We start from the raw sequence: 10499 nt of genomic DNA, 5'->3' as shown, positions 1-10499 counted from the left end.
CCAAGCCAGGTTGACCTGGGGCCTGGGAAGGTAAGAACCCTGCTTTTCCAGATATGAAGTCTAATAGGAACACAGATAAAAGTAGACTAGAGCAGACCAGTGACCGAGATGAGGCTGGTAGAGGAAACTCTTGAATATCCAGGAGACCCCAAGCTTGCTTTCATGCGTTAAACTTCAACCAGGATAATCGAGTGAAGGCAAGGCAGCTGTGTAAAGGCTTACCTCCAAATTTTCTTACATTTTACATAGGTTCTAGAATGACAAAATCTCAAAATTAGGTGGACACAGAAGCCATTGCATCAGAGATCTCAGATCTTGATCCAACTCTGGGGAGGTCTGTTGACCTTGATCAAGTTGCTTAACGTCTCTCAGCTTTGGTTTCATTATTAATAAACACAAGTAACGACAGTCTCTGTTTACTTCACGAGATTACTGGGATAACCAGGTGACAAGACCTACACAATTTGGGGGGCCCTGTGCAAATTGAAAATGTGGGGTCCCTGGTTTAAAAAATCATGAAGAATTTTAAGATGGCAACAGCAGGGCATTGAACCAAGTGCTGGGTGCTTCTGAGAACAGAGCCCTGTGTGACTGCACAGGTCTCATGGCGGTGAAGACAGCCCTGCCAGGTAAGGTAATGTGCATCATAGTGCTTTAGCAATCTGCAAAAGTTCAACAAATTGGTAAGGATTCTCTTTCTTTTTCCCCCTTGACTCTCCAGGATTGTATTTGCTGGGGCTGCTATTGAAAAGTACCGTGAACTGGGTGGCTTAAACACCAGAAATTATTCTCTCACGGTTCTGGAGGATTAAAGCCCAAAATCAAGGTGTGGGCAGGGTTGGTTTCCCTGAGAGCTGCGAGCGAAGGATCTGTTCCAGGCCTCTGTCCTTGGCTGGTAGGTAGCCATCTTCTCTTTATGTCTTTTTACCTTGCCTTCCCTCTATGCATGTCTCTACATCCAATTTCTCCTTATAAGGACTGCAGTTATATTGGATTAGGGGCCATGCTAATGACCTTGTTTTAATTTGATTACCTCTGTAAGACCCTATCTCCCTATAAGGGCACACTCTGAAGTGCTAGGGCTTAGGACTTCCACATAAGAATTTGGGGGTTGGGGGCAGCAGTTAACAAACATCAGAGCCCCTGCGCTCTTTGGAGGCATGCTGATGGTGTGAGGTCTCACTGGGAGGTGGTGACGTTAGGCTGTAGTAGAGAAAGGGTCCTGCCCCCATGGTAGTGGTGTTTGGGCCCCGGTTTCTGCTGCCTAGTTGGCAGCTCTCATTGCTTGCACTATAAGCCCATTCTTCAGTTTCTGAAAGCTCTTCCATGTACACCCAATAAATTCTTTTTTGGTTTAAGGAAGCTAAAGTATGTTCTTGTGGCTTGCAGGTAAGAACCCTGACTGATACTCAGATACAACATTAGAATCAGGAAGGGAACTACTTGGACCTAAGTTTTGGGCCTCCCCACATTTGCTCAGCCCCATCTGCCTGCTGGGCCCTGGCTGCTTGCTCAGTGGGGAGCCCCAGCTTCCCAGTCTCACCTTCTCTCTGCCACTATCTGCAGATGCTGCTTCCCCACAGGGTGAGGGCTGAGAGCGGGGCTTAGGCGTGGCTGCTACAATGCCCACCTTATGGGAGCCGTAGGCGTTTGCAGCCCAGGCTCCAGCACGGGGCAACGGCTCTTCCCAGCACTTGCAGACTCAGATGAAGCTTCTTGCCCCCTGGGTGGGGGCCTAGAAGATGGCTGCCTTGCCACTGTTTAAAAGGTAAACAGCCCAAATTGAAGGAGAGTTGAATCCACAGAGGACCTGCTTTGGCCAGAGAGTCAGGAGATAAGCTCCTCTCTCTTCCTCCCCTGTGACAATTTCGAAGTGTGGTGGCTTCATATGGCCTGTCCAGAGAGTCCTGCATGGCTGTGACAGGTGTGGTTTCTGTGGCACCCTGGCCACTTTGGTTCATATCACCCCACATTGACTCCCTTCCCCTCACCCTTCCAGCTCTGGGATAGAGCCTTATACCTTAAACTTGGCCTCGGGCTCTGATTTCTATGGAAACCCCGAAGGCTAGGATCCTTGCAGTAAGGCTTAGGTTTCGAAGGTGGAAAGGGAAGAGAGGAAACCATTTCATTACACCCATATGTTCACAGCGCTCAACTTACCTGAGGCTCAAACACGTAAATTGGCACAGACCAGGAACTGTGAACAATGAAGCTGGGTATGTTATGAAAATATCAATTATGTCAGAGCCACACAGAGACCTGAGGCAGTCATCCAAGATGATTCAGGACAGAAGCTGGAAAACAAAAGGGCTTTCACCTGGCAGCTGTGTAAATGGATACCAGGGCCACATGTGTATATTTAAAGGGTGTGGCTTACTCTCCCCATGACAGGATAAAAGGAATTTTTACCACTGTTTAGTAGTTTACCACTTGAGTGCTCCAGAGAGCTCCACTGTCTCTATTTAGAACCAGCTTGATGCTTGCAGTTCAGACTGCAGTACTACACCAGAGAAATAATTAAATATACCACTTCCATGCAGCATTTATTTCAGCACACAAATTGATGATCAGTTAGGCTATTCAGGGATGTGTAAATACATTTATAAATTCTTACAGTTTCTTTTTCAAAAATAATTTTTCTAATTTGTATTATTATTATTATATATTTTTGAGACAGAGTCTTGCTCTGTCACCCGGACTGGAGTGCAGTGGTGCAATCTCAGCTCACTGCAACCTCCACCTCCTGGGTTCAAGCAATTCTCCTATCTCAACCTCCCAAGTAGCTGGGATTACAGGCGTGCACCATCACACTTGGCTAATTTTCATATTTTTAGAGAGATGGGGGTCTCACCATGTTGGCCAGGATGGCCTCAAGTGATCCAAATGCCTCGGCCTCCGAAAGCACTGTGATTACAGGCGTGAGCCACTGCACCTGGCCTAGTTTCTGTTTAAAATGAGGTTCGAGTAGGTCTTCTAAAAATATTTAATAATAAAAACTGGAGTTTGGGACAACTAAGGACAACAATAAGGGAGATTCCAGAAGGAAAAACAGCCTGACATCTGCTAGTCCTATGATGTTGGGCAAATGACCAGGCCTCTCTGAACCTCAGCTCCCTCATCTACAAAGTAGAGAATATAATAACCTCTAACTTGTTATAAGAACAAGGGGAGCTAGTGTGTGGGGAAAGCCTAGCACTAATTAGTGCTCATACATGTTAGTTATATTATCTTTATTGATCACTATAAATTATTGCTTCTCAAGAACAGCTTGGCAGTATACAAAAACACACTATCCTGCCCCTCTCTGTTCCTCACATTTCAGAAGTAGAATACACGTTTCTATGTCCCAAATGGGCTCAAGGCAACTCTTCTCTCAACCAATTTCTTTTTCTTTTTTTTTTCAGATGGGGGTCTCACTCTGTCACAGGTGGGAATGCAGTGGCGCAATCACAGCTCATACACCTTAAACTCCTAGGCTCAAGCAATCTTCCTGCCTCAGTCTCTTGAGTAGCTGAAACTACAGGCACATGCCACTATGCTCGTTTTGGTTTTTCTTTCTTTCTTTCTTTCTTTCTTTCTTTCTTTCTTTCTCTTTCTTTCTTTTCTTTCTTTCTCTTTCTTTCTCCTTCCTTCCTCCCTCCCTCCCTCTCTTTATTTTCTTTTCTTTCCTCCCTCCCTCCCTCTTTCTTTTTTTTTTTTATTTTTTATTTTTTGAGACAGAATCTTGCTCTACTGCCCAGGCCGGAGTACAGTGGGGCAATCTCAGCTCACTGCAATCTCCGCCTCCTGGGTTCAAGCAGTTCTCCCTGTCTCAGCCTCCTGAGTAGCTGGGATTACAGGCGCCCACAACCACGCCCGGCTAATTCTCGTATTTTTAGTAGGGACTGGATTTTGCCATGTTGGCCAGGCTGGTCTCGAACTCCTGACCTCAGGTGACCCACCTGCCTTGACCTCCCAAAGTGCTGGGATTACAGGCATGAGCCACTGCACCTGGCCTTTTTATTTTTCTTTTTAGAGACAGGGTCTTGCTGTGTTGCCTGGGCTGGTCTCAAACTCCTGGGCTCAGGCAATCTTCCTTCCTTGACCTCCCAAAGCACTGAGATTACAGATAGGAGCCACTGTGCCCTGCCTAAACCAATTTCTTTTTTTTCTTTTTGAGACGGAGTCTCACTCTGTCATCCAGGCTGGAGTGCAGTGGTGCGATCTCGGCTCACTGCAACCTCTGCCTCCTGGATTCAAGTGATTCTCCTGTGTCAGCCTCCCGAGTAGCTGGGACTACAGGTATGTGCCACCATATCCAGCTAGTTTTTTGTATTTTTGGTAGAGACGGGGTTTCACTATGTTAGCCAGGATAGTTTCAATCTTCTGACCTTGCGATCCACCCACTTTGGCCTTCTAAAGTGCTGCGATTACAGGCGTGAGCCACTGTGCCCGGCCAACTGATTTCTTAATAGGAAGGCATCCACTTATACCCTGAAGTGGAGATTGTGTCCCCAGTCTTCCTTGAGCAAGATAGGTCTCAAATTTTTGAGCACGTGGAAATCTGCTGGGCTATGTATATAGATTTCTAGGCCTCATCTTCAAAAGTCCTGATTTAGTAGGTATGGGGCTTGGGACTGGGGAATCACCATTTTTCACACATATACACAGGTGCACGCATGCACATACACATGCCATGATTTTAAAGCAGAAGATATTTGGGCCACATTTCCAGAAATACTCCCTGCAGGGCTCACTCCTCCAGCCTTATGATGAGTATATGCAAACAACCTGAGGTCATGGAAAGCATCTCCAGTGTTTTTCCCTTGGACTGCAGGCATATTTAATTAGCCAGTGCCCACACTGACCTTATTGTATTAGCACAGGTGCAATGGCTTACATTTAGAGTGTACCTATATAAAGAAGTTATAATGACGCAGTGCTTCCCAAACTTGGCTGCATAGTAGATACACTTAGGGAAGTTTTTGATGCACTGCCCCTCTTCCATCTCCTGGCCCACGCCCAAATCCAATTAGAAAATGGGCAAAAGATATAAAGAGACATTTTACTGAAGAGGTTATACAGATGGCAAATAAACACATGAAAAGATGTTCAACATCACTCATTTTGATGGAAATGTAAACTAAACCACAATGAAGTTTCACTACACACCTACAGAATGGCTAAAATAAAACATAGTGACAATATCAAATGTTGGCAAGAATGTGGAGAAATTGGATCTCTCCTTGCTGGTGGAGATGTAAAATGGCAGTTGCTTTAAAAACTAAACATATACTTAACATACGATCCAACAACGGCACTTCTGGCATTCATGCCAGAGAAATAAAAACTTACGTTCCCACACAAAAACTTTTTATAAATTTTTGAGACAGAGTCTTGCTCTGTCACCCAGACTTGAGTGCAGTGGTGTGATTGTGACTCACTACAGCCTCGACCTCCTGGGCTCAAGTGATCCTCCCACCTCAGACTCCTGAGTAGCTGGAACCACAGGTGTATGCCACCGTGCCCAGCTAACTTTTTTTTTTTCGGCAGAGATGGGGTTTTTCTATGTTGCCCAGGCTGGTCACACAAAAACTTTTATACAAATGTTCATGGCAGCTTTATTTGTAATAGCCCCAAGGTGTAGTACATCTATACAAGCAATAGAAAGGAATGAACTATTGAGTCATACAACCCAGATGGATCTCAGGTGCATTATGCTGAGTGAAAAAGCCAATCTCAAAAGGGTACACACTGTATGATTCCATTTATTTATCTATTTAGAGACAGAGTCTCATTCTGTCGCCCAAGCTGAAGTGCAGTGGTGCAGTCTTGGCTCACTGCAACCTCCACCTCCTGGATTCGCGTGATTTTCGTGCCTCAGCCCCCTAAGTAGCTGGGACTACAGATGTGTGCCACCACACCTGGCTAATTTTGGGGTATTTTTAGTGGAGATGGGGTTCCGACATGTTGGCCAGGCTGGTCTCAAACTCCTGACCTCAAGTGATCCACCCGTCTCGGCCTCCCAAAGTGCTAGAATTACATGCATGAGCTACCACACCTGGCCGATTCCATTTATTTAACAGTCTTGAAATGACAAAATTATCGAGATTAGTGTTTGTCAGGAGTTAGAGATAGTAGAGAGAAGGCAGGTAAGTGATACCATAAAGGCATATCTTTGTGATGATGGAATAGTTCTGTATCATAATTGCAATGCTGGTTAGACAAATCTACACACGTGATAAAGTGACAGAGAACTATACATACATTTTACCGACGTCAATTTCGTGGTGTGAGATGTAATCATTAGGAAAAACTTGTGGATTATAATTATTAATTTTTTTAAAAAAAGGAAACGATCCTGATGTCCAGGCCACTCCCAGACCAATGAAATCAGAGTCTCTGAGGGTGGAGTCCACGCATCAGCGCATGGCCCTGGTGATGACTAAGTGCTGCCAAGTTGCGGTTTATTATAAGGCAGTTCATAGATGCTGCTGCTACTGCTAGCATTTCATCTGCTAAGAATCATACTCAGTAGAAACAGCCGTCCAAGATACAGTCCTGCGGGACTTTGAGAGTGTTAACGTTGGGTGCATAGTGATGAGGCTTTTTTAAAGCCTTGAAACGGGGCCAACTGGTATTACCTAAGGAACGTAAGTACCATTCAGTGTGTGCGTGTAAGCCCTGGCTATGAGGGGAGGGGTGAGTGGGGGAAGCACATGATGTTAAACTAGGCTAATGGGTTTAATTTCCCTTTGTTTTCCTAGATTTCCTGGCAAATAGAAAAAGCTCTCTTCGTCTTTAAAGTTCATGACAGATTCCCTAAGTGTTTGTAAAACATCTGCCAACCACACTGATGGGCTCTCACACAAAGGTTTTGGAAATACAGACTGATTTCCTTTGGTTACTACAACTGATTTTTTTTTTTTTTTTTTTGGTTACTACAATTGATTTTATCTCTATAATTTTCTTCTCTGTCATCTTATTTTAAACAAAAACCGTGGCACAAAAATAAAGTGATGGCTTTTGAGGAAAACATATCTAGTTGTTTTTCTTTTTGTATCTTCAGCCAGAACATCTAAGGAATAATAATGAAAATAATAGAAAACCTTTTGCACTGGGAAATTGTTTCCCTCTGTTTTTAGCCTTCATTTATTTTTTTGCCAGAGCTTCACATCTTTTCAGAGATTCATGTGCATAACAGTTTTAAATGTTTTCCAAAATGAACTTCTCCAGCTGAATCTCAGAGAAGAAAGCTTTGTTAATGGCAACAATTCATTTAAGATTAATATGAAGATTTCTGGCTGATCGTTGGTGATGTCATATGAACCATTAGGTTGGTGCAAAAGTAATTGCAGTTTTGCCATTAAAAGCAATTATTTTTGCACAAACCTAATACCAAAACATCTAATGTCAAACTATGGTCCATTTCTATTATATTTCCCAAGACAATTAAATTAGTATATAATTTTTTTCATAGATTTTCAGTTTATAATATGTAGTGAAATTAAATAATTATCTAGAATAGCATTGCTAATTGTGACATTACTTAAATATTTATGAAAAATAAACTTTGATCTGCCATTTCACTCACAGCTGCTCAAGGCTAGTAAAAGATGAGATTCTAAATTTCACAGCTGGAGGCCTACATTTTGATCTTTATACAAGATTTAATGAAATTCACAGTGACATTTTTAGTTATTTTGATATATTCTCAACCAAGTAGAAGTACAAGATCTATAAATGAGGGTCTACTAAATTATTTGATATGAAAAGGGGTCCGTGTACTTCATAATAATTAATCATAACAAATGCTATGGCATTTATTGAGCATCTGTGTGTAGACATTATGTTATTGTAGATATTTTCTATTAACCTGATATTAATGCATGTCTTTACACCCAACCCTCCAAGGGATACTATGCAAATGCTTTAACATCTGGCATTTGTTGAAAAATAGCAGAGATTTTAAAGAATGGCACTGAGAAAGTCTTGCCGCGTTTTTATGGAAATCCATTCTAGAAGCATTTCTTTCCATTATATGTCTTGTCTATTTCATATTGAAAGCCCTTTTATCACAGCTTCAATTCGCGTTAGTATTTTACCATCAAAGATGAACTTAGCGCAATGACAACATGATAAAAACATAAAATGATGTAACAATGATTCTTCTTGCTTATCAGTCATCCTGTCTCATTAAGCCACTTACCACAAAAGAAGCTTGAGATTTCTTAGGAGCAAGATAGAATTCTTAGGACTCAGCCTTTCTGAGCCAGTGGCAGGATAGTTGCTTCTAAAGAGGCTGTGTGTGTAGGTGCTGGAGGCGTTAGGTCTCCAGGAGGGACAAGACGGGCAGCTGGAAATAAATTCAGAATCCTGCCTCTGTTGTAGCAAAACTCTCCATTCTCTTTCTCACCTTTTCTCAGAACCTGCATGATTAAAAAGATTGACACAGCCTGGCAGTCTTTTCTGTGCTATGCACCCAGGAGCACAGCCCTTGGGCCTGAAGCATTGGCTGCGGGCTCTGGCTCTGTGCGTGGCACAGGTCAGTCCGGCCTGCCTGCCAATTACTCAGTAGTTATGTCCAGGGAGAAGCAAGCCATGCTTGTTAGGCAGATTGCTGCACTCTGAGCACAAAAATGTCAAGGGCACATAATTACTCCTAATGCAAAAACAGAAAAGCTGCAATTAAGAGGCAGTGGAGCAGTGCCTTTCTTATTTCTGGAGAGACTGGAAATTACAGTGAGGCAGCACACTGGGCTTTCTCTGCCTCCTAGTACACACAAATATTTTCAATTAATTACAATGTGTAATGATATATTTATTTTTGGATCTCCTGTCTCCCCATAGGCTTCATGTGAGCAAAGACCACATGTCTGGCTTGTTCACCACTGCACACTCCCAGGACATGGTAGGAATTCAGTGAGTATTTAATGAATGGATGACCACGGTATTTCAGTTTTAGGAAAGAATTTCCAAATACATTTTTCCCTATTCATTGAGTCCTTATTTAACCAAGTTAACTAGACAATATGTCCTCTACATTGTTCCTGGGGAATTACTGAGCCAGACCTGGGGGAAATGACGTAATATCCTATTAATTTTTTTAAGAAAATTATTTTTAATGTTTGTGAGTATATAATAGGTATACATATTTATGGGTTACATGACATATTTTGTTATAGGCATGTAATGCATAATAATCACATCAGGGTAAATGGGGTATCCATCCCCTCAAGCATTTATCCTTTGTGTTACAAACAATCCATTTATATTATTTTAGTTACTTTAAAATGTCCAATTACATTATTTTTTGCTATACTCACCCTGTTGTGCTAGCCAATACTAAGTCTTATTCATTCCATTTTTTTTGAACCAATTAACCATCCCCATTTCCACCTACTCCACCACTACCCTTTCCAACCTCTGGTAACCATCCTTTTACTATCTCAATGAGTTCATTATTTTAATTTTTAGCTCCCACAAATAAGTGAGAACATATGAAGTTTGTGTTTCTGTGCCTGGCTCATTTCACTTAACACAATGATCTCCAGTTCCATCCATGTTGTTGCAAATGACAGGATCTTATTCTTTCTTATGACTGAATAGTACTCCATTGTGTATACGTACCACATTTTCTTTGTCCAGTCATCTATTGATGGACACTTAGGTTGCTTCCAAATCTTAGCTATTGTGAACCGTGCTGCAATTAATTTTTTATGGAAGGCATCATGGCCATGAAAGCTTGAATATATTAAAAAATGTCATAGAGAATTTCTTGTCTTGGAAGATCTACACAAAGAAGATCTTGTCTTGGAAGATCTACGCATATTTCATTTTGTATAGACACATTCTGTATCCAAATGAGAAAGATTTCTTAGAAGGGAGATTTCATTGCCTCCTTTAATTTATTCAAATGCTTAACAGCCTTAAAGATGACTACCACACTGTTGCCACATAACAGATGTTAAATAAATATTATTGTTTTTATGAATTGAACTCGGCAGTAAAAAATGAAAATTGCAGCTGCTAAATATTTGGTGTGAGTTATAGCAGCTCTCTTTAATCTCTGTTTTTAGTTGAGTTGTGTTTGCATGAGTTAAATTGCTTTCCTTCTGGTGTCCAATTTACATGCAGCTCTTCTACCAGAGGCGAGCATTTTCACCAGCCGTTTTGAATTTGATGTGCTCAGCACTTTGAGGTAGCTGGCTCCTGGGTGTAAGTCAGATTCTGACTCACTGGCTGGATCACCGTCCTCAGGACCCCTTGCAGGGTAGACCTTGCTCAGTTGTTCCTTGATTTTCTTCTGTATATTTGAAAGAAATACATGCTCTTGTGATGTGCAATGCTTCATAGATGTCACCTTTTAAGTTTATTACAAATCACATTTTTATAGTTCTTTATTGAATTTTAGAGCCATATAACTTCTAAGCATGAAGTATTATTACACACACATTAAGTACTTCTTATGAGTCAAGTGCTAGAACTATGGCTATCACAATGATTAAAGCATTTGTTTA

At 41.8% G+C, this 10499-nt stretch overlaps 1 long non-coding RNA gene across 1 annotated transcript; it reads left to right on the top strand.

Moving 5' to 3' along the window:
• Window positions 1-4624: 4624 nt before the first annotated feature.
• LOC134760289 (uncharacterized) lies at window positions 4625-7017 on the top strand. Its single transcript, XR_010137568.1, has 2 exons — window positions 4625-6632; window positions 6747-7017. It is a non-coding gene; the product is annotated as an uncharacterized LOC134760289 (long non-coding RNA).
• The last annotated feature ends 3482 nt before the right edge of the window (window positions 7018-10499 follow it).

The sequence above is a fragment of the Pongo abelii genome, chromosome 17 (genome assembly GCF_028885655.2).
Source record: "Pongo abelii isolate AG06213 chromosome 17, NHGRI_mPonAbe1-v2.0_pri, whole genome shotgun sequence".
Taxonomy (NCBI): Eukaryota; Metazoa; Chordata; class Mammalia; order Primates; family Hominidae; genus Pongo; species Pongo abelii.
Note: the sequence above shows the minus strand (reverse complement) of the source record. Positions and strands in the feature narration are given on the sequence as shown.